This window comes from Mauremys mutica, chromosome 12, assembly GCF_020497125.1.
Source record: "Mauremys mutica isolate MM-2020 ecotype Southern chromosome 12, ASM2049712v1, whole genome shotgun sequence".
NCBI lineage: Eukaryota > Metazoa > Chordata > Testudines > Geoemydidae > Mauremys > Mauremys mutica.
In genome coordinates this window covers 60,516,266-60,536,526 of record NC_059083.1, presented here as the reverse complement: position 1 = coordinate 60,536,526, position 20,261 = coordinate 60,516,266, and the positions used below count along the sequence as shown (strand labels likewise).

The 20,261-nt window shown below is 48.0% G+C and overlaps 1 protein-coding gene across 2 annotated transcripts in view; it reads left to right on the top strand.

Annotated features, from left to right (window-relative positions):
- The first annotated feature begins 1,404 nt into the window (after nucleotides 1-1,404).
- Nucleotides 1,405-20,261, top strand: part of PIK3R5 (phosphoinositide-3-kinase regulatory subunit 5) — a 106,529-nt gene continuing 87,672 nt past the window's right edge. Inside the window, exon 1 of one of the 2 annotated variants that reach the window (XM_044984508.1) lies at nucleotides 1,405-1,474. The gene's annotated coding sequence lies outside the window, so the exon portion shown is untranslated. Of the gene's footprint in view, nucleotides 1,475-8,734; nucleotides 8,867-20,261 lie in introns of those variants that run through there. The other variant, XM_044984507.1, reaches the window with a different exon arrangement.

The window sequence follows — 20,261 nt, the reverse complement described above, 5'->3', positions numbered from 1 at the left end:
AAAGCTCAGCTTTGTGTAAAAATCCCCCATAGACGATAAACCCAGCACATCTCAGCTCCGCTGCGGGCCCCATCTGGCCAGGCCTGGCACCCCGCACACACACTCTGCTGCGATGACCGCCAGGGAGCAGGCTGACGCAGTGACTAGACAGCAGGTTTGAGAGCACCCATGGGGTAGTCAGCAAGCCTAGTCCTGGTCTGACCTGGATGGTGCTTGAGAATATCAGCTCTGTGCCTGCAGCTCCTCATACTCTGCCAGCTGCTTCTCCACATGGGTCCGGAGTGAGTCCTTAATATGCTGTTTTATGCATTTGGGTGCTTCTGCTATACAAGCTTTTATAACAGTGCCGGTCTCCCAGGACCATGTGTTTCCCTCCAGGAGAATAATACTACTGACACCATAGCACTTCCATTAATAGCCCTAGGGTGCTTTACAAAGGAGAGGCAGATGTCTCCATTTTACAAATGGGGAAAGTGAAGCACAGAGCAGTGAAATGTCTCGCCCAAGACCTCCGCCACAGAACGTCGGTGGCGGAGCCAGGAATAGGATGCAGGTTTCCTGTCGTCTGGTTCACTATGCAGAAGACTGGGCCCATTGCTTGGTCCATTTTACTGTCCATTGGGAGTGGGCCAAGGTAGTGGATTAGACCATGGGAGGGACACACACTAATTATTGCAGTTGTTCCCAGCTCCTGGTGCACACACCAGTGCAGGCTCAGGCTTGTGGCACTTGCTACCTTGAAATTGAGTCTCTGGGCTGGGTACCATGCTGCATGTTGCCCACTTCCCATTTGGCTGTGCACACTATATTCCTGATTGCAAGATGGGTGAGCTCACTCTTCATTACAGTGCAGGAGGTGCATAGCTGAACTGGAGCTTAGCTGGTGCAGTCAAGTTCCTAATCTGGTGAACAGCTGCAGTTACATATGAGAGTCAGGAACCCACTGGATAACTGAGCTATAACTTGGCTTGGCTACTCTGCTGTTTAGCTTTCTGCCTGCGGTGGATGGCATCATATACACACAGCATGTAAAAGGTCCTAGTACTGCAACAACAGGCTCTTATGCAAATCCTCAGAGAAGGTGGTGGTTGTGAAATGAGCTTCCTCCTTACAGTTTGTAACATCGTCCAAAGCGAGTAGTGGAGGGACAGACTGATAGTTGTGTTTATACCACCCCCCCTTCGCTTCTCCCGCACCTACTCTGTCACCACCCAGCTGATCCTGTAGGAGAGGACCTGCCAACTCTGCCATTGTAAATCCAGAGATACAGGAACGGGGCGTGTGCCCTTTTCGACTCCATTAGGGTGTATAAAGAAGGCCTGAAAGGGATTTCTATAAAGATTTTTTTCTGTCTGCTTGTTTTTTAACCCTAGGAAAATCAAGTCTTTCCTTCCTTGTTTTTGCAGCAAGTATCCCTTGGAGGACACGGAGACGAGGATCTGGAGCCTCGCAGCTCTTCATGGAGCAGGCCGGGGTGAGAGTCTTTTAGTTAAATGGATGTTCAAAAAACCTCAGACCAAAGAACTCCAAACAGTCTGAGTACAAACCACTCCCCTTCACAGTTAATCCAGTCTCACTCACCTGGTGTCTATGATGCCACCATCTTGCCACTTCTCCAGTTGTCCATAGAGTGCTCTAGGGAAAATGATGTTGACAAGACCTGAATTCTAATGTTAATAAAACAACTAGACAAAACCCCTCTCAGGCCCTTTTTATCCACCATAAAGAAAAAAAACAAAAACAATTTATTTTCATTTTGAAGGACTGAGGGCCTGATCCAATGCCTATTGAAATCAATGGTAGCCAGTCCATTGACATCAATGGGCTGTGGATCAGTCACTTATACCTTTATTGTAAACACTGTGCTCTCAGCTGAAATTTAGGTTCCAAAAGCTGTGGCACAGAACCAAATTTCATTTATTGTGCAAAATTGCAAACACTCTACTCAGTAATTCAGGCCCTGAGTCAGGAGTCCATTCCTGTTCAGCAAGGTACTTAAGCATGGGCTTAAAGTGATTTGCAGAATAGGGAGGGATGTAAGCCTGCAGAATAACATCTTCAGAAGCAACTGGGAGATTTAGGAGCTTAAATCCCATTTACAAAAGTCACGTTATCAATTTTACTGATGCTGAATGGGGCCTGCTTGACTTAGAGGATGAGAAACTACAAATAGCAGGTGGGGCAAGTGGAGTAGATGGATTTTTGTTAATGTTCCTTTAACTTGAAAAGAACTTTTATTTGAGCTAAAATGACTGTCACTTGAAGGGAAATATTTTCACTTTAAGGGAAATGTTTACAGCCTGCTTGTCTTTCATGCAGCTTGGTCCCTTTGCATATTCCAGAATGATTTGTTTAGATAAGGAAAATGTTGTTTATGCAAATCACTTTCTGCAACTAAAGGTTGCTTAGGGTCTTTGTGTGGGTGGCAACTGTACTGAAGCAAGTGATCTGGCCTAGCTCATTCTGTATTGCAGAATCCTTATGAACGTATGTTATATAGAGGAGAGTCAACATTTTCAAAAGGTCCTAAGTGACATAGGAGCCTAAGTACCATTTTCAAAAGTGACTTAGGAGTTTGAGTCCAATGAGACTTAGTTCAGTAAGATTTAGGGTCCCAAGTGTCTGTCACTTCTGAAAATTGGATCTAGGCTCCCGAGTCACTTAGGACCTTACCCTAGTCTTAATTACTTTCTGCCAAGCCCCTGACTTCCATGTCCCTCACTGTCAGACAGCTGTTACCCCCTATGGCTGACAGTTTTGCAAATACCCACTTGTATGGGGAACAGAGCAATCCTATGGCCGTAGCCCCAGACTGGGAGATGGTGAAACTTTGAACAAGTCTCTGCATCTTAGCTTCCCTCTCAGAAAAAGTGGGCTAATGCTGTTTACTCTCCACTGTCAGGTTCTTTGCTGTCTGTGGAGCAGAAGCCCTCTACAGGTGTTTGGTATGAGCAGGGTAGCTTCTGGTGGCTGGGATGGGTCACATAAGACCAGCCAAAGTTGGACACGATATGCTCACCAGGCTCAGCCTAGTTTTCCATCTTACTTGATGTCCATTCAAAGCTCACAGTGGATTTCCCCAAGTGGGGGACTTTGAAAAAGGAAGCAGAGAGCAGCCTGCAGTTGTGATTCTGGCTGTCCCCTCCCCTCACAGTCCTGTTGTTTCCAAAGGCTGCATTTGTGTCACCAGTAGAGCTGGGCAGGAAACAGCTCTCATGTCCCAAGAACATTTGTGAGATTTTAAGAAACCCCCCTTCCACAGTGAGACCTTTTGCTATTTTCACGGGGCACTCACCTGAGCTGTGGGGGCAGGGCTGGCTCCAGACCCCAGCGCGCCAAGCGTGCACTTGGGGCGGCGTCCCGTGGGAGGGCGGCAGGCGGCTCTGGTGGACCTCCCGCAGACGTGCCTGCGGAGGTCCACTGGAGCCGTGGGACCAACGGACCCTCCGCAGGCACGTCTGCAGGAGGTCCACGGGAGCCGCGGGACCGGCGACCGCCAGAGCGCCCCCCGCGGCGTGCTGCCCTGCTTGGGGCGGCGCAAATCCTAGAGCCGCCCCACAGTGGGGGGCATCCCTGCTCCAATGACTGCTTCATTATGTGGACAAAGCTCCAACAGAGAGATTGAGAGTTTTGAGACCCGGCCCACAATAGCCCCATGGTTAGGGGACTCACCTGGGAGAGTGAGACTTGGCTTCAGGGTGCTGCTGCAGATCAGGCAGAGCAGGAATGTGAGCCTAGGTCTCCCACAGCCCAAGGGACTACCCTAAACACGGGGTCATTGCCTATCAAAACTGGTCCGTTCCTGTGAAAAGTTTCAGTTTTACCATATCAGCTTTTTCTGATGAAAAAATGTTTCATAGAAAAATTCCTGAGTCGCTCTAATCATTCCCCTGTGATTCAGCTTTCTCTAGAAGGCAAGGAGCTAGCCACCAGCAGCCTCCTCCTCTGAGATCTCTGCTACAGTCAAGCCGGATGGGAGATGCCACCTTGTGTGTGTCTTGTTTATAATTCTTGTCAGTGCACACTGCAGCAGGCTCCCCAGCAGTGCATGTGCTATGGTATTATACCTCCCTGCTCTTTCTCCACATCCTTCCTCCAGACTGAGCCCCTTGAACCAATACCCATGTTTGGTAATTTCCTCAAGCTCACATACACACAAGGAAGCAAAACACACAGGTTACAATACATAGAGTATGTCGGGTTGGGAGGTTGGAGTGTATTCAGAGATCATTTTGCAATGCACACAAATGGTGCGTGATTACAATTCTTTGCAGATTCAAAACTGTTCCCTAGACATTGCCTGATTGGTTTTGATTAGAGATGGGCCTGAGCTGAAACCTCAGATCCAGACCCCTCTGAATTCAGGAGTATGGGGAGGTCAGATCTGAATCCCTATATCTGAACCTGGCCCCATGTTTTTGGTCACAGACCACACCCCAAACCAAAAAGACCCTGGGTAACAGTTTCAGTTTGGATGTGGCTTAAGACGGCAGAAATCTTCTGAGAATGAATGATGAGATTTCAGCATCATTGAATCTGTCCCCAAGTCCTGGCCTGACCCTCATCTATACCTGGACAAGCCACCCCCTCCCATAGCCCCTAGCTAGCTTTCCTGATCTATTTCTGAAGAGCCAAGTCAAAAAGGCAATTACACTCTCAGGGTATGTCTACACTGCAATTAAAATCCTGTGGCTGGCCCGTGCCTGCTGACTCAGGCTTGTGGGGCTCAGCTTAAGGGGCTATTTAACTGTGGTGTAGACATGGAGGCTCGGGCTGGAGCCTGGGCTCTAAGACCCTGTGAGGTGGGAGGGTCCCAGAACTCAGGCTGCAGCCTGAGCCAGAACAAATGTCTACACCGCAATTAAACAGCCCCTTAGCATGAGCCCTGCGAACCTGAGTCAGCTGGCATGGGCCAGCCATGGGTGTCTAATTGCAATATAGACATACCCCTGCAATGATCTCAGTGCAAACGCACTTCTGCACCCGTTCCATGCAGCGCTGACATCAACAAAGCTCTGCTCAGTCACAGCGATTTGCCCTCTTGGAGCACATTGCATGACTGGGGCCTTAGCTTTTGAAAACAGCCTGGTAGATGCAGGGACCTTTGTCACTGAGGTTTCAGATAAGTGTATTTGTATGCATTGTTGTTCATGCAGAATCATCACGGGATATCGCCTGTCTCTGCAGGGTTGCATGGGGCCCGATTTTTAAATCGCTCCATGCTGGCCCAATCTGCTCTCATTGCAGTGTTGCCAGTGATGCCAGTGAGCACAAAGTTAGGCCAATGCTGAGGACTGGTGAAAATCTCACTCCGTGGTGGTAAACACACCAGCACCCTGTATACACTAGAGTTCCCACTGTTATTTTCACTGGTGGAGATTTCTTGAAAATTGCCAGTGTAGACTAAGCCTCGGGGCTAGAGCGCCCCTCCCGAAACATCACTCCTTGGATGTTCTATGGGGTAAAGTTTTTCCCTACATGAACTGTAGCAATCATTTGCCATTGTACTGATCCGGTGACTGTATGAACCAGAGGTGGCAGAACCCAAGGGCTCCAGAATCCCATTTCATTGGCATGTCACTGGCTGGAAATTGAAGCTAGGCAAATTCAGACTGGAAGATACCAATTTTTAACAGCAAGGGTAATTAACCATTGGAACAATTTACCGATGGTTGAGGTGGAGTCGCCACCATTTAAAAACCAGATTGGATGTTTCTCTGAAAGGTCTGCTCTAGTTCAAACAGGAATTAACGCAGGGAAGTCTTATGGCCCGTGTTATGCAGGAGGTCAGACTAGATGACCGCAGTGGTGTCATCTGGCCTTAGAATCTATGACTATGAATCACATGTGTCAGTGTAATCAATGAAGGGGGGATTTTTTTCTCTGTCCCTTTCGGCTTCTTTTGAAATTCACTGGAATCTCACACTGAAACCTTCGTCTATTTCAGCCTTCGAGTTTCTTTCGGATCTTGCCACACGAACCACCTGCGGTCGCTTTCTTAAGAAAAACCAAAACCGCACGGAAACCCAATGCAAAATCCCTAGTTACTACCCACCTTGCTAGCTGTGGCCTCCTATGACCCAGTCCCAGTGCAGCAGCAACAGGAACATGTTTCTTGCATGATGGCAGGGAGGGGGGCAAGCAGGATGTATGCTCCTTTCCCCCACTCCTAATGCCCCTGTTTGTAGTCGAGAGGATGGCAGAGGTCTCTGAAGACTGAAGATCATAGAATCATACAATCGTAGGACTGGAAGGGACCTCGAGAGGTCATCTAGTCCAGTCCTCTGCACTCATGGCAGGACTATGTAATAACTAGGCCATCCCTGAGAGGTGTTTGTCTAACCTGTTCTTAAAAGCCTCCAATGACGGAGATGGGGGAGGTGGCCAATTGGCCGCTCTCTGAAGACACTGGAGAGGAGATAAGAAGAAGGTCCCTGGCCCGCCACTCCAGAGAAAGAGCTTAAAGCAACCTGGGTTTGGGAAGGATTGGAACTGGGGAGCAAGAGAGGTCTGCAGAGTAGGCCTAGGCTGATACCTGATGATATTTTGAATGTGGGGGTCTGAAAGTTAAGCCTCCTGAATATGAATATTGTCTGAATCAGAATACTGTGGCATCTGCCCATCTCTGATCCCACAGGAATGATAACTCAGTCATGCAGAGTCTCTGTATCAGTGACACACACAGTGGCATTGTACAGTGTGGCACAGCTGGCCTCTCTCCAGCATGACGTTGGATGTCAGGAGGTGATGGTGCATCTGCTCAGCCCTCCAGTGTGAAAATCCCTCGCCTCTGAAACCCACCAAACTTCATCTCTGCACACTTTGAGGAGTGCCTGTAAAGCTCTTCAGTGTTTCTTCAATAACCTGGACTGGCCATTTATCCCTCTTCTCTTTCAATCCCTCCCCTGGACTGGGCCCATCCTGTGTTTGTACATTCAGAGCTTAGCATTTCAAGGTGGGCTAATTCTAGTGCACTTGTTTCTATTAGGTTGTTCAGCACTCCAGACACTTTGACCAGGGGCAAGATTGGCAGTATGCCTACAGTTAATGATGAATTGAAATATAAATTAATTATTATTATTATTATATGTGTCTGTAGTGGGTGAGAGGTATGAGATATGGCCACTGCAAGAACCAGACATTTGCAGTTTTTTGGATTTGTGATGCTTTTATATTAATAGCCAAAGAGTTGCAGAGTCCTAAAGAAACGATTAGCCAGAGAGACCAGCGTTCTAGGCTCTAGGGAGGAGAAAAAGAGATTATATAAAATGCTGAACAAGGCAGGGGATAGACAAACAGAGGGTGTGTATGAGGATAGATAGATGTGTATGGGGACAGATGGATATGTATATGAACAATTAGATAAATAGATGAGTATGAGGACAGACAGAGTGGTGTGTATGGGGATAGACAGATCTGTGTGTGGGCAGACAGACCATGTGTATGAGGATAGATGTGTATGGGGACAGACAGACAAACAGACCAGTGTGTATCAGGATGGATGTGTATGGGGACAGACAGACAGAGCGGTATGTATGAGGATAGATGTGTATGGGGACAGACAGACAGAGCGGTGTGTATGAGGATAGATGTGTATGGGGACAGATAGACTGGTATGTATGAGGATAGATGTGTATGGGGACAGACAGACAGAGTGGTGTGTATGGGGAGAGAGGGGTGTATATGAGGACAGACAGACAGAGCGGTGTGTGTGAGGATAGATGTGTATGGGGACAGACAGATAGAGCAGCGTGTATGGGGGGAGAGAGGTGTATATGAGGACAGACAGAGTGGTGTGTGTGAGGATAGATGTGTATGGAGACAGACAGACAGACCAGTGTGTATGAGCACAGACAGCTGGAGGTGTCTGGGGACAGACAGACAGACCAGTGTGCATGAGCACAGACAGACAGACAGAGCGGTGTCTGGGGACAGACGGACAGACCAGTGTGTATGAGCACAGACAGCTTGAGGTGTCTGGGAACAGACAGACAGACGAGTGTGTATAAGCACAGACAGACAGAGCGGTGTCTGGGGACAGACGGACAGACCAGTGTGTATAAGCACAGACAGACAGAGCGGTGTCTGGGGACAGACAGACAGACAGACCAGTGTGTATGAGGATAGAGGGACAGAGCGGTGTCTGGGGACAGACGGACAGACCAGTGTGTATGAGCACAGACAGACAGAGCGGTGTCTGGGGACAGACGGACAGACCAGTGTGTATAAGCACAGACAGACAGAGCGGTGTCTGGGGACAGACAGACAGACCAGTGTGTATAAGCACAGACAGACAGAGCAGTGTCTGGGGACAGACGGACAGACCAGTGTGTATGAGCACAGACAGACAGAGCGGTGTCTGGGGACAGACAGACAGACCAGTGTGTATGAGCACAGACAGCTGGAGGTGTCTGGGGACAGACAGACAGAGGCGTGTGTATGAGCACAGACGGACAGAGCGGTGTCTGGGGACAGACGGACAGACCAGTTTGTATGAGCACAGACGGACAGAGCGGTGTCTGGGGCCAGACGGACAGCGGTGTGGACGGCGGACAGACAGACCCGGGTGGTCTCTCTCCCCACGCTGGCTCCTTGGCGCCCCGTGCCGTGCAGTGCCGGTCCGGGCTCGGCTGCGCTCCAGGGCAGAGGCAGCCGCTCAGCCCCGCCCCACCCGCCTGCCCGCAGCCCGCCCCCGCCCAGCCCGTCCCGGTCCCTCGCTGGTGCAGCCCAGCGGCGGCTGCGTTGCCTCGGCTCCATCCCGGCCATGGAAGCGGCTCGCTGCGGAGACCCAGCCCGGCGCGGCGGGCTGTAGCGCTGCCGCGGGCCCCAGGATGGGCAGTGAGCCCCGGCGGGAGCTGCCCTGCAGGTGGGTGAGCGGCGCCCCGGAGCCCGGCTGGGGCTGGACGCCGCGGGGCGATCGGAGGCCGGCTGCGGCTGGACGCTGGGGGGCGATCGGAGCCCGGCTGGGGCATTGGTGGGGCTGGCGTCCCGGCAGGACCCGGGGAGGGGGGCCCCGAGCAGGGAGGCACCAGCTGCCCCTGCCCGGACATTTCCCCTCAGCCCGGGTGCTGCCCACCCCCCGACCCTCTTAGCACCCTGCAGCCGGGCCAAGGGCGCCCTGCGTGGGGTGGGGTCTGACTTGCAGGCCGGGTGAGGTCTCGCCTGTTGACAGGACCGATGGGGAAAGGCCCCGGCTGGTGAGATACAGAGGTGAGTCATTTCTGAAGCTTGTTTTTCTACCAGCCCGGGTGGGTGTGAAAAGTTCCTGGGTTGTTTATGGGCCATCCCAGGTGTGGGACCCGGTTTGGTGGGGATGTCCCAGCTCAGCCCTGCCGGCGGGTGGGGAAGTTCCAGGGGCTCTCCAGCCTGTCATTGCAGTGGATGGATTTTTGAGCCTCTGTCTCTGCTGCCCCAGGTGGGAGAGCAAGCAGTGACCTGCTCCCCCACTGCAGGAGGATGTTAAACAGTGGCCTGTTGTGGCAGGATTGAATGCACTGGCTCTCCCAGGCCCCGAGCCCTGGAAATACCTGGAGAGCATTTGGGACCACATGCTTTTGATCAGTCCTAATCCACGTGTGATTTGTGAGAGAGGAGCTGCCTTCCCCTCTGAAGCAGCAGGGATCGGGAGGAGACGGGGGTAGGCACTAACATGGAGGCAGAAGCCACCAAAAAATGGCGCATAGGGAATGGAATGTGGTTCTGGACTCTGCCCAGATAGACACAGGAGTAAATCATACTCCTAGGACCATAGAGTCTAGAAGCAGACAAGACCCACCAGGTCTTTTACATCCACGTTCTTATCAGCATGGGATTGTTCCCTGTGGAGCTTCATCCAATCTAGTATAAATCTGGACACTGCCCCTTCACCTTTCTCTGTGGCAGGAATTCCCCCAATCTAATGGAGACCAATGAGCTACTCTCCTTTAGTGTGTCAATCTCCCATCCCTAGTTAAACTTCACCGCAAGGATCACTTCGCTATACAGCTGCAACTGGCTGGAGCTTGGATCCAGGCTCTTGCTTGTCCTGACCACCTCCTAGAAAGGCTTAAACGCAGATGTTATAGGAAGAAAAGACTCGGTTGATTGAACTAGCTGCAGCATAAGAGATATACAGACACAGCCTCTCAGGCCTTATCTCCACTAGCATGTTTGTTAAAATTGCACACTATTACTAGCACCAGCTCAGTTTCACTGGCTGATTGTCTGTAGCAGTGTGCCCCGCTGTCACTACCAGCAGTCATGGGGCAACAGTGTGAGATGAAAGTTGGAGTTGCCTGCAGTGCTGTGTCATGGGATCTCTGGTAGTGCTAAGCAGCGACCGTGTTATTATTCACGAGTGAGTTTTTAAAATAATATGTTTGATGTATATTCTGCAAGCTTCCATTTAGGAAAATGAAAAATGCCATTTTAAAAAAAAATTACATTTTGGGGGGAAAAGACACTATTTCAGTCTTTCACTTTTTTATAGTAATACTGAGGTGGCTCTGAAAACTGGTGCAGAAATTTGAATACAAACAATTCCAGAGCACGAAGCAGATGTCTGAATTTCAGATCAGAGTTTGTAATGAGAAATTTGGAAGGGAGGAGGATAAAAATATAAAGGAGATTTATATTTGGCATCTTCCGAGCCACATATGATAATCTTCAGAAGTTTGAGAGGTGGGCACACCTGCCAGGGCTCAGAGCTTCAGAAGCCCCTAGCCCCACCATCCCCTGACTCTCCCCTCCCCTCCGCCCAGGAGTGCTCAAATTACAGCCAGCTGGACAAGTATAACTCCTGGATCTTTGCTATACAATCCATAGGTGCCCTGCTCTTTATGACGGAGGAGAAGTGGTGTGGAAACACAACAGATCCAAGCATGCAATGGAGGCTGTGTAGCCAGCACTGCCATCCTTTACCAGCCCCTTTGTATGCCTGGCTACACAGCCTCCATGGATTGTGCCTGTGAATTAAAGATGAAGGCAGCTGCTATCTGCATCACTTCATGTAAACTTGATGCAGCCTTTGGGCTCCTGTGGAGATGCCAACACAGCCTGTCAGTTGGGCAAAGTTTGGACATCCCTGATGTGATGGGAGGGGACAGCAAACATGTTGGAGCAGGGTCCTGAGGTTCTTAACAGGCAACCAAACAGAGGAGCTACATGGGAGGCAGAGAGAGAAGCAAAATGAAACTATCTTGTGGCTTCTACTTAACTTTTTATAAATAAAAATTCACGTTGTGATGAAAAAGAAGAACTGAATCTAGATGAAAGCGTCAGAGGAAAATTACCACACTGCTCTCAGAAGAGCCTGGCTTTAACAACAGCAGACGAGTGCTTGCAGCTTTGAATAAACTAGCAAACTCTGTAGCTGTAATTACACCACTGGTGTAGCTCCGCTAGTGGAAGAAACACTGTGGACACTAGCATAGACAAGACTGGGGCATCTTTGTCTTTGTGTCAGCTCAGTGACAGGAGTGCTTGCAGCTTTTGCATGCTACAGCCACAGATCAAGTGGGGCTAGGTTTCAACTTTGATATTTATTTAATAAAGTGGACATTTACCTGCTGCTAATGTGTGGGGTGAATAATTTATGTCTTGGGGTTTTCCTTGTAAACTTTCAAGTGGGTGCCCAGACATGGGGCGATGTGCAAGGCATATGGGGCGAGGAGACCATGGGCTGAGCCCTGCAAGAACGTTTTCAAGTGCGTGCCTGGAACAGTGTAGATTCTGTTGACTTTTAAGCTCCGCTCCTCTTTAAATGCTTCAGAGCTCTGTATTTCCATTATCTGGAATAGGTGAGAGGATTGGATCAGGTTCCTATGGAAACAGGGGCTCCCCCACTGGCTTCGCTCTATGGGTCGACGTGTGTTTTTCATCGCTAGCTGAAACTTTGATGCACAGTTGTGTGGTTCACAGAGCTGTTTAGCTGGGGAGATTTTAGGGTTGAAAATTTCATCCTGATGGTTCTGGGAAATAGTGCTGCTCATTGATACACTCACTGATCTCATGCTTTTTCTTCTCACTCAAAGAAGATTCTCTCTCCCCTTCCTCAGAAGGGCCTGGAGGGTGGTGATCTTCCATTGCCAAACAGAGTCCATCAATGCCACTCTTAGCTTGATGTGTGGCGGTCCTTCCCCATCCAGGAACTGAGCAAACTCTCTTTGCAGCACTGCCATCCTTTACCAGCCCAGTGACTGAGGGGGCTGGGCCTGGGGCTCTTAAATGTATGAAAGTGTGATGAGTTAACTCTAGAATCACCAGGCTGCTCTACCAGCTACTTCCTGAAACCACACAATGACATGCACTTCACGGGTGCTGCAGGGCTGTGTGGTTTTGGTCAGCCTGCTGAGCTGCTGCTCAGGTGAATGGGCAGTAGTTGGAAGTAGCATTCTTGCCTTGCATACTGTGAATGCCATGCAGTAGTGAAATGCTTAAAGATACACAAGGGCTGTTGCACAGGCAACTTGGTGCCGTCATCGTGCTGTGCTGTTGCCCCCTCTGTTCCCTCTCCTGGTCATGGGCCTAGTTGTTGGGGAAAAATCCATTTTTATTGTCCTTCTAGGGAGGAGGGAGGAGAGCAAATGCAGTTTCCAAACTCACTTCCCGTTATAGACACCAAAAGGAGGCTTTTATGTTTTGATGATCTTGTCTTTGCCTGCCAGTTAACCCAGCATGAGAACTTGTCTCCCTAATGATGCTTCCATGGGACTCCTCGGGTGTTTTAATTGCAAAGGTTTGAGCCGTTAGCAAGCGATGAACATGGAACGTACGCTGTGCAGTAGCTAAAAGACACAGCTCTTTGGCAAGCCTTCATTAGGAAATAAGGACGCTGGCAGGAATGCTTCGGAGATGCAATTTTCTTAATGAAAGCTACTGAATAGGCAGCCTCATGGGGAAGAACAGGCTCTTGCAGTGCGCTACCAATTGCGCCTCTGTAGTGTTAATTTTGTATTTCCTCTTCATTGTTTCTGATAGCCTCTTGGAAGCTTGCAGATAAACACTTTGTTTTCCTACTAATTGTGTCCTGTTTGGCAAGCAGTGGTTATAACACATGTTTTTTGGACTACATGAACTCCTAGGTTGTTAGTCTTTGATTTCAGGCTTTACCATTTAAAAGGCTGCTTACATTTGCAGCAAGATGGTCCCTATCATCAATATCACCATCTCTCAATGATCTCCCCGTAGAGATTCTATAGGCAAAAGCATAGCTGACTTTTAAAATATATTTATGAGAACTGTAGCTGGAGCTTTCATGTGTGAAATTGATGCAGTTCCCCTGTGAAAAGTGGTTTTGTAAAAAAATGGGTTGTCATGTTTGTGTCTTGATTGTTTCTGTGCCCAGTGTGCTCCATTTTCAAGGAAGGTGGCTTATCTAAATGACAGCCCTGAAATCTCTCCCAGAATCTGAGAGTTAAGCTGGGTTCTCTCTTTCATGCCTCATGACCTGTAATAAAGATTCAAATTCTTCTCTGGGACAGTTGTGCAACCTCACTGTTTGCATTGCATGCACACCTGTAACTAATTGGTTAGCTAAGCTCCAGTTACAGGGATGATCAATTTATGCACAAGAAGGAATAAACTCCAGCGTGATCTTTTTCTCCCAGTTGTCCTGGTCTTGCAGGGGAACAACAGGTAAAAGCAGAACATGTGTATTTTTGCCACTAATGTGAGCATATGTCAATTTTTGAGTTAAATAGGAAAATGCCAAATGTTACTTGGCCAGCTACTTATAGGTCATCCTCACTGTAGATCCACAGAGGGAAAGCTCTATTGAAATGCTGCTGTCTGTGCGACACAGTTCTCGGCTGTCCTTGTATTAGGAAGGATGTAACTTTCTTCCACTTTTCTGTATCTTTTTTTATTTTTAGATCAAACATGCTTCTCCCAAAGTTCGTTCTTTCTAACTGGTCTCTGGATGACATTGTATGTCCCTTAACCTATTCCTTCAGTCACTGATGGTGTGTCTATTTAAACCATATCCTTGAATCAGAGGCTGCGCCACAAACAAGTTCTCATCCTTTCAGGTGGCATTTCCTTTTTCTCATTGTTTCTGGCAATCTGTATAAGTGAAGCTGCACATGTGTTTCTTCACTAGCAGTGCTTTTGTGTTGCTAAACTTGGCAAATAATGGCTCAGTGTGAACTGAGGAAGGGTGAGCTCCTTAATACAAGAGGGAGCATGATCCATTTGGGTAATGAAGTTGCAGTTCTTGGGTTAAGATAAGACTGCAATTCTGATTGAACATATTATAGCACTATAAATCATGCCTTTTTAATACAGTGAGGCAGCCATCCTGCATTGGATCTGTGCAAATGGACCCCCCACAGAATGCTCTAGGCATGTGGGGCTCTCCTTGGGTCTGGCCACATAGATCCAGTTGAAAGATCAGGGCTTAAATTGCTGCTGAGACACTTGAGAGTCCATAGGAGATTCTCCATCAGGTTAGATTCATTTTAAGGTGGATCCAGTCTGGGTCACTGTTGTTGCTGGGTGACGGGCAAAAAACACAGTAGTCTGAAGAAACCACAGGGGCACAGTGGGCTCCAAATAACTCATTGAACACAACATGCGGGCCCCAATTACTCAGACACGCTGCAGCTCTGGCTGAGTTTTTTTTAGTAGAACATAGTGGGCTCACTAGGGTTACCACCCTACTCCAAACTGATATCAGTAAAGTACCTTTATAAAAGTTTTATGAGTGCTGGTGGTGGTGACCTCAGGTTCTAGGTGTTTGCAAAAATAGGTAACATCTCAGTCCTAAAATTCCTCCCCTGCAATGAACTATCGAAGGCTCTCAGCAGCATAGTATGAGCACCTTCCAATCTTTGTCTTCCCCTTCCTGCCGGATATTTAGCCTCACATCACCCCTGTGAGATAGGGAAATGCTGTTATCCCCACTGTACAGATGAGGGACTTGGGCAAAAGAGAGACTAAGGGTATCTCTATGCTGCAATCAGAGGTATGACAGAAGCACGCGGGCATGTACCTGAGCCAGCTTTGCTCTAGCTAGCTCCAATGACAATAGTAGTGAAGCTGCAGCAGCATGGGCTGTATAAGCCCATCCAGGACTCTGACTGTGTATTCAAGCAGCTAGCTCATGTTGCTGCAGCTTCGCTGCTGTTGTGACTTGAGATAACTAGATCAAAGATAGTAAGGGTATTTCTACATGTTCTGCAGTCACACCTGTGACTGCAGTGGAGACAGAACCAAAGTGACTTGGCCAGTTGACGCAGGAAGTCTATAATAGAGAAGGGACTTGAACCCAGGTCTGTTAAGTCCTAGTACCCTAACCCCATGGACATCCTTCCTCTCTTCAGGTGTGTGCTGGGATCTGCTCATCTAGACGACATTGCAGGACTGGAGCTTTGGTATATAAACGTGTTTCATTCCCTAGCTGCTCCTTGTATTATGATAATGTATAATCCAAAAAGCAGACCTGGGCTTGTATAGACTCCTTCTATTCTTGTACTCTCTTGTTCCAGAGAATGCTGAAGGTGACACACAGATAATTCCTTGATTCTTTTGGTATTGTGGAGCCCTGGTTGATGCTGGCTTGCACGGGTGGGTAATTGGATGAATGTTGGATATTAAAATCCACCTCATCTTTAGAAATTAGGAAGACCATGCTAACCCTAGCCCATCTCCAGGTCAGAAGGTGGATTGGCTTCATCTTCAGCTGTAGACTGTACAGGTGTTGCTGTCAGATCCATAGTTGCAGTTGCATGCAATTTTGCAGGAGAAATTCATGCAATTTTGCAGGAGAAATTGGGTTTAAACCCCTTTGTCAGCCATGAAAACAAATGTGGATCAGAATCACAATTTATTCTCAGGGTCTGTCTGTACTAGGGGAACTTTTGAAAAATTTCTCACTGTTGCTTACAGTGGCTTAGCCAAAGATCAGTAGTGATAGGAACCCTAGCATAGATGAGGTTTCAGCTTTTGACATGGCTTTCAGTACCACTCAGTTTAACTTTGCTAGGAGCAAATCTAAATGATTGATAACAATGACAGCAGCAGCTGAAGCAGTGTCTGTCCCACTTAGGGCTCCCTCTCAGTGGGAAATGTTCAGGGCTGCCCAGAGGATTCAGGGGGCCTGGGGCAAAGTGGGGGAGCTGCGGCGCTTGTACTCACCCGGCGGTGGTCTGGGTCTTCGGCAGAATTTCGGCGGCGGGGGGGCCATCAGTCGCTCCATGTCTTTGGCAGCACTGAAGTGTCCCCCGCTGCCGAAATACGCAGAGCGCCGCCGGGCCAGGGCTCGTGGGGCCCCTGAGGAGCCTGGGGCAAATTGCCCCACTTGCCCCCCCGCCCCACCCCCGGGCAGCCCTGGAAATGTTTACACAAAAGGGGTTCTAGAAACAGGGCCTTAGGGTAAAGATTTAATTTGTTTTTTGTTTGTTTTTGTTTTTCCATTAAATTTCAAGCAAATCTGTTTAGTACCTTAGGAGTTTAAAAAAACCACTCAGGAACATTAGGACTGGGTTTTTTTCCTGACCATTCTGTCCTGCAGTGTCTTTGTTTCACCACTAGAGAACTTAAGCCGACACAAACTGCATATGTAAGCTAGTTTTTAAAAATAACTAAATTGGGCAAGGTCATCACTCTATATTCATAGCATGGAATTCAGCAAAGAGAGGCAACGTAGAATAGTGAGTAGAGCACTGGACTGTCACATGGGAGATATGGGTTCTGTTCCCCACCCCACTATGTGGAGTTGGGCAATTCATTTAACCATCCTCTGTTTTTTTCCCTCTGACCTCCTTGTGTGTCTTGCCTTTTAGACTGTAGTCTCTTTGGGACAGGGAATGTCTCTTATTATTCATATGTACAGCACCCAGCAGAATGGGGCCCTGATCTCAACTGGGTCTCTGTGTGCTACCATAAGGCAAACTGTACGGCCAATTGGCGGGAAGGGAAATGACGTACCGTGTTATCTTTTATGTGCAAAGTCTCTGGGGCTTTTAATTGTAGACAGGAGCACTTTGGAGAGAGAAATGAAGCTGGATGGCCAGTGGAGCAGTGAAATAATGAGAGGGGGATGATTACATGGTATTGCAGTATCATTGTTTTCACTTTATTCCTGGTACAAACCTATATGATGGGACCACCCACATGTACCTCTCATATGTTAAAACTCTGGTTTTCCCTTCATGCTCTGTTCTGGTGGAGCTGTTGCCATGTGTCCTTGCTTCTGCCCTCTCCTTTTATCTTTCCTTTGTTGCTGCTGTGGGTATCCATGGATGACCCCTGGAAGCTGGGCAGAACTTGGGCAAGTGGCTGGGCCTAGTGCCACAAGTGCAGGGAGGCAAAGCTTGATCCAGGGGAGCTGCTTCTGTGGCTGGATGTGTTGAGGCCATCGTGGGAAGTAGCTTCATGAGCGGTGGGTTATAAAAGGCCAGGGAAGGCTAAGCCTTCCCTGGTGCAATCGCCACCAGACACCTGGGTCATGGTGGCCACGCCTCTTCCCCTTCCTGCTCTGCCCCTTCCCTGAGTCCCTCACCACCTGCTTTTGCTGCCTGCCTGGTAAGTCTTCCTCCACTACACCACCCCTCCCTCCCAGAGACCTCTGCTGCGTTCCTCCTCACCCCCTTTCCTCCACAGGGGCAGGAGGTGTGAAGAGGGATGCGGCGAGCCAATGGTGGCAGAGTCCGGTGGGTGGGTAGGTGGGAAAGGGGTCTCACAGCAGCTGGGGGTGTGTGAGGAGGGATCAGGCAGATTGGGGGTCTCATGGTGGGACATGGCAAGTGGGGAGGGCCCGGGGTGGGGCTGAGGGCAGAAGAGGTGGAGCAGGGAGTTAGCCTTCCCCAGGGGAAGCTTCACCTGCCACATATGAGTAGCTTGTTGGTATAGGCATGTGATTCTTACCTACTGTGTGGGAGAGGTCCTGGGTTCAAATCCCCAGTGAGTCTTTTCAAATGCCAGTAATTGTCCTGTGCCTTCAGGATAGGCTCTAGTTCAAACAAGAGTTATTTCAGAGAACTTCTGTTGCCTGTGTTTAAAAAATTTTCCCAGTAGGTCTGGGGCAGGCTCAGGGTCCTGCAGTGTTCCCCATCCCCGCTGCTCTGTGCTCCTCAGGTTAGGGAGTGTTGCTTTAGCAGGATAAGAAGCTCGGTATTATAAAAGTGACCAGGTGCTTTATAACTTCCTTAACAATTCTTCCCTTTCCTATGCCCTGTGAATAGCAATGGAGGAGTTTCCATTGCGTGCCAGTGACGGAATGCTCAATCCCTGAAGTGAAACCGTCAAACCCCACCGCTATCTCAAGTTAAATCTTCTTCAGGCTTGATACTGAAGTTGTAGTTGAGAGTATCATACCAAGTGAAACTAAGCTTCACTGCTGTGATAAAGACTGATACGTGCTAAAATTAACTCTTCCATCGTGTAGCCAAGATGGGTTTCTTTTTTTGTAATTGATTCCAGGAACAAGTGAATTATCTCTCAGAAAAGTGACTATGTACTGACCTTTACTTAATCGTCAAATCAGATACGTGTTTGTGTTTGGAGTCACTGCTGCTGTGAGGAGAACAAGCTGCCACCCACCACAGTTAGCCTGACATATCACACAGCGATGGAAGAGTGAACTGGATTGTGTTCAACAGGATGGTTACTGAGTTCAGTTACACCTCTGCAACTCCGTAAAAGGCAGTGGGACTGCTCAGGTATTACTGAGAGCAATCTTTGTGAGGACAGGTGTTGCTGAGGACACATCTTATACTATGTGACTTTTTATTACTGCTGAAGATGCTTGAAAAAGGAAGAAATCAGTTAGACTCTCAGATCCTAGGTTTAATCTGCAGGACTGACAGTTAAAACATCTTTTGATTTGTAAATTGAGCACAATTGATCTAGAATTACTGTGCAGTGAGAAACAAGGAGCACCATGGTGTTGTTTTTACAAAGTTACATTTCAGAGTAGAGCTTCACTTCAGAAAGAAGAAATCCCAGCATATATTGGTAGCTTTTAAGTAACTATAGATGAGAACTATTAGGTCTTTTCAATCTCACATATCTAGCCCATTTTCTACCAGTACATATTTGTTCCCTATACTACAGCAGTCTTTCCCAGTCTAGTTTTTCAATTTCTTGAGCAATAGGGCTTCCATAGTTTCCCTTAGGAGCTTATTTCAGAGACTAATAGATCTCCTCATTAAGATATTAGAATGTTACCTCTATGCTATGAATCAATCTAAAGAGCTGAGATGTCTTTTTCTGACTGCCCTCAATTTTTGACACCTGTAACAGTTGGAAGAAATCCTCTAATAAAGTAGCATGGGAGGGAATACCTTCTTCCTAGAAATGATATCTAGAATACAGAGCTGGTGAGAAGAACATATGTCCATTCTGCATTTAACTGCTTAACAAGTCTTAACAAGGTGGATGCTTGTTTATAAAAACAAAACCAAAAAGTGAGCGCGTCTCCCATTTGAAGACTGCTCTGTGTTGCCTGTCTGGGAGATTAGCGTGTGATATATCTTGATTTTTTAGTAAGCTTTTGACACAGTCCCACATGACATTCTGATAAGGAAACAAGGGAAATGTGGTCTAGGGGAAATTACTGTAATGTGGGAGCAAAACTAGTTGACAAAAACTTACTCAAGGAGTAGTTATCAATAGCTTGCTGTCGAGCTGGGAGGGTGTATCTTGTGAGGTCCAACAGGGGTCAGTTCTGGGCTCGATATTTTCATTTCCACTTATAAAATGTATGGATGACACCAAGCTGGGAGGGGTTGCAAGCTCGTTGGAGGACAAGATTCGAATTCAAAACAGGCTGGATATATTAGAGAGTTGGTTTGAAATGAACAAGAAGAAATTCAATAAAGACAAATGCAAAGTACTACATATAGGAAGGAAAAATCAAGTCCCCGTATACAAAATGGGGAATAACTGGCTTGACGGACTAGTACTGCTGAAGAGGATCTGGAGGTTATAGTGAATCACAAATGTATTATGGTATGATGCAGTTGCGAAAAAAGCTAATGTTCTGGGGTGTATTAACAGGTGTGTCATATGTAAGACATGGGAGGTAATTGTCCCTCTCTACTTGGCACCAGTGAGGGCTTAGCTGGAGTACCATGTCCAGTATTGGGCACACACTTTAGGAAAGATGAGGACAAATTGAAGAGAGCCCAGAGGAGAGCAACTAAAATGCTAAAAGGTTTAGAAACGCTGACCTATGAGGAAAAGTTAAAAGAACTGGGCACGTTTAATCTTGAGAAAAGAAGACTGAGGGGGAGACCTGATAACAGTCTTCAAACATGTTATGGGCTGTTATAAAGAGGATG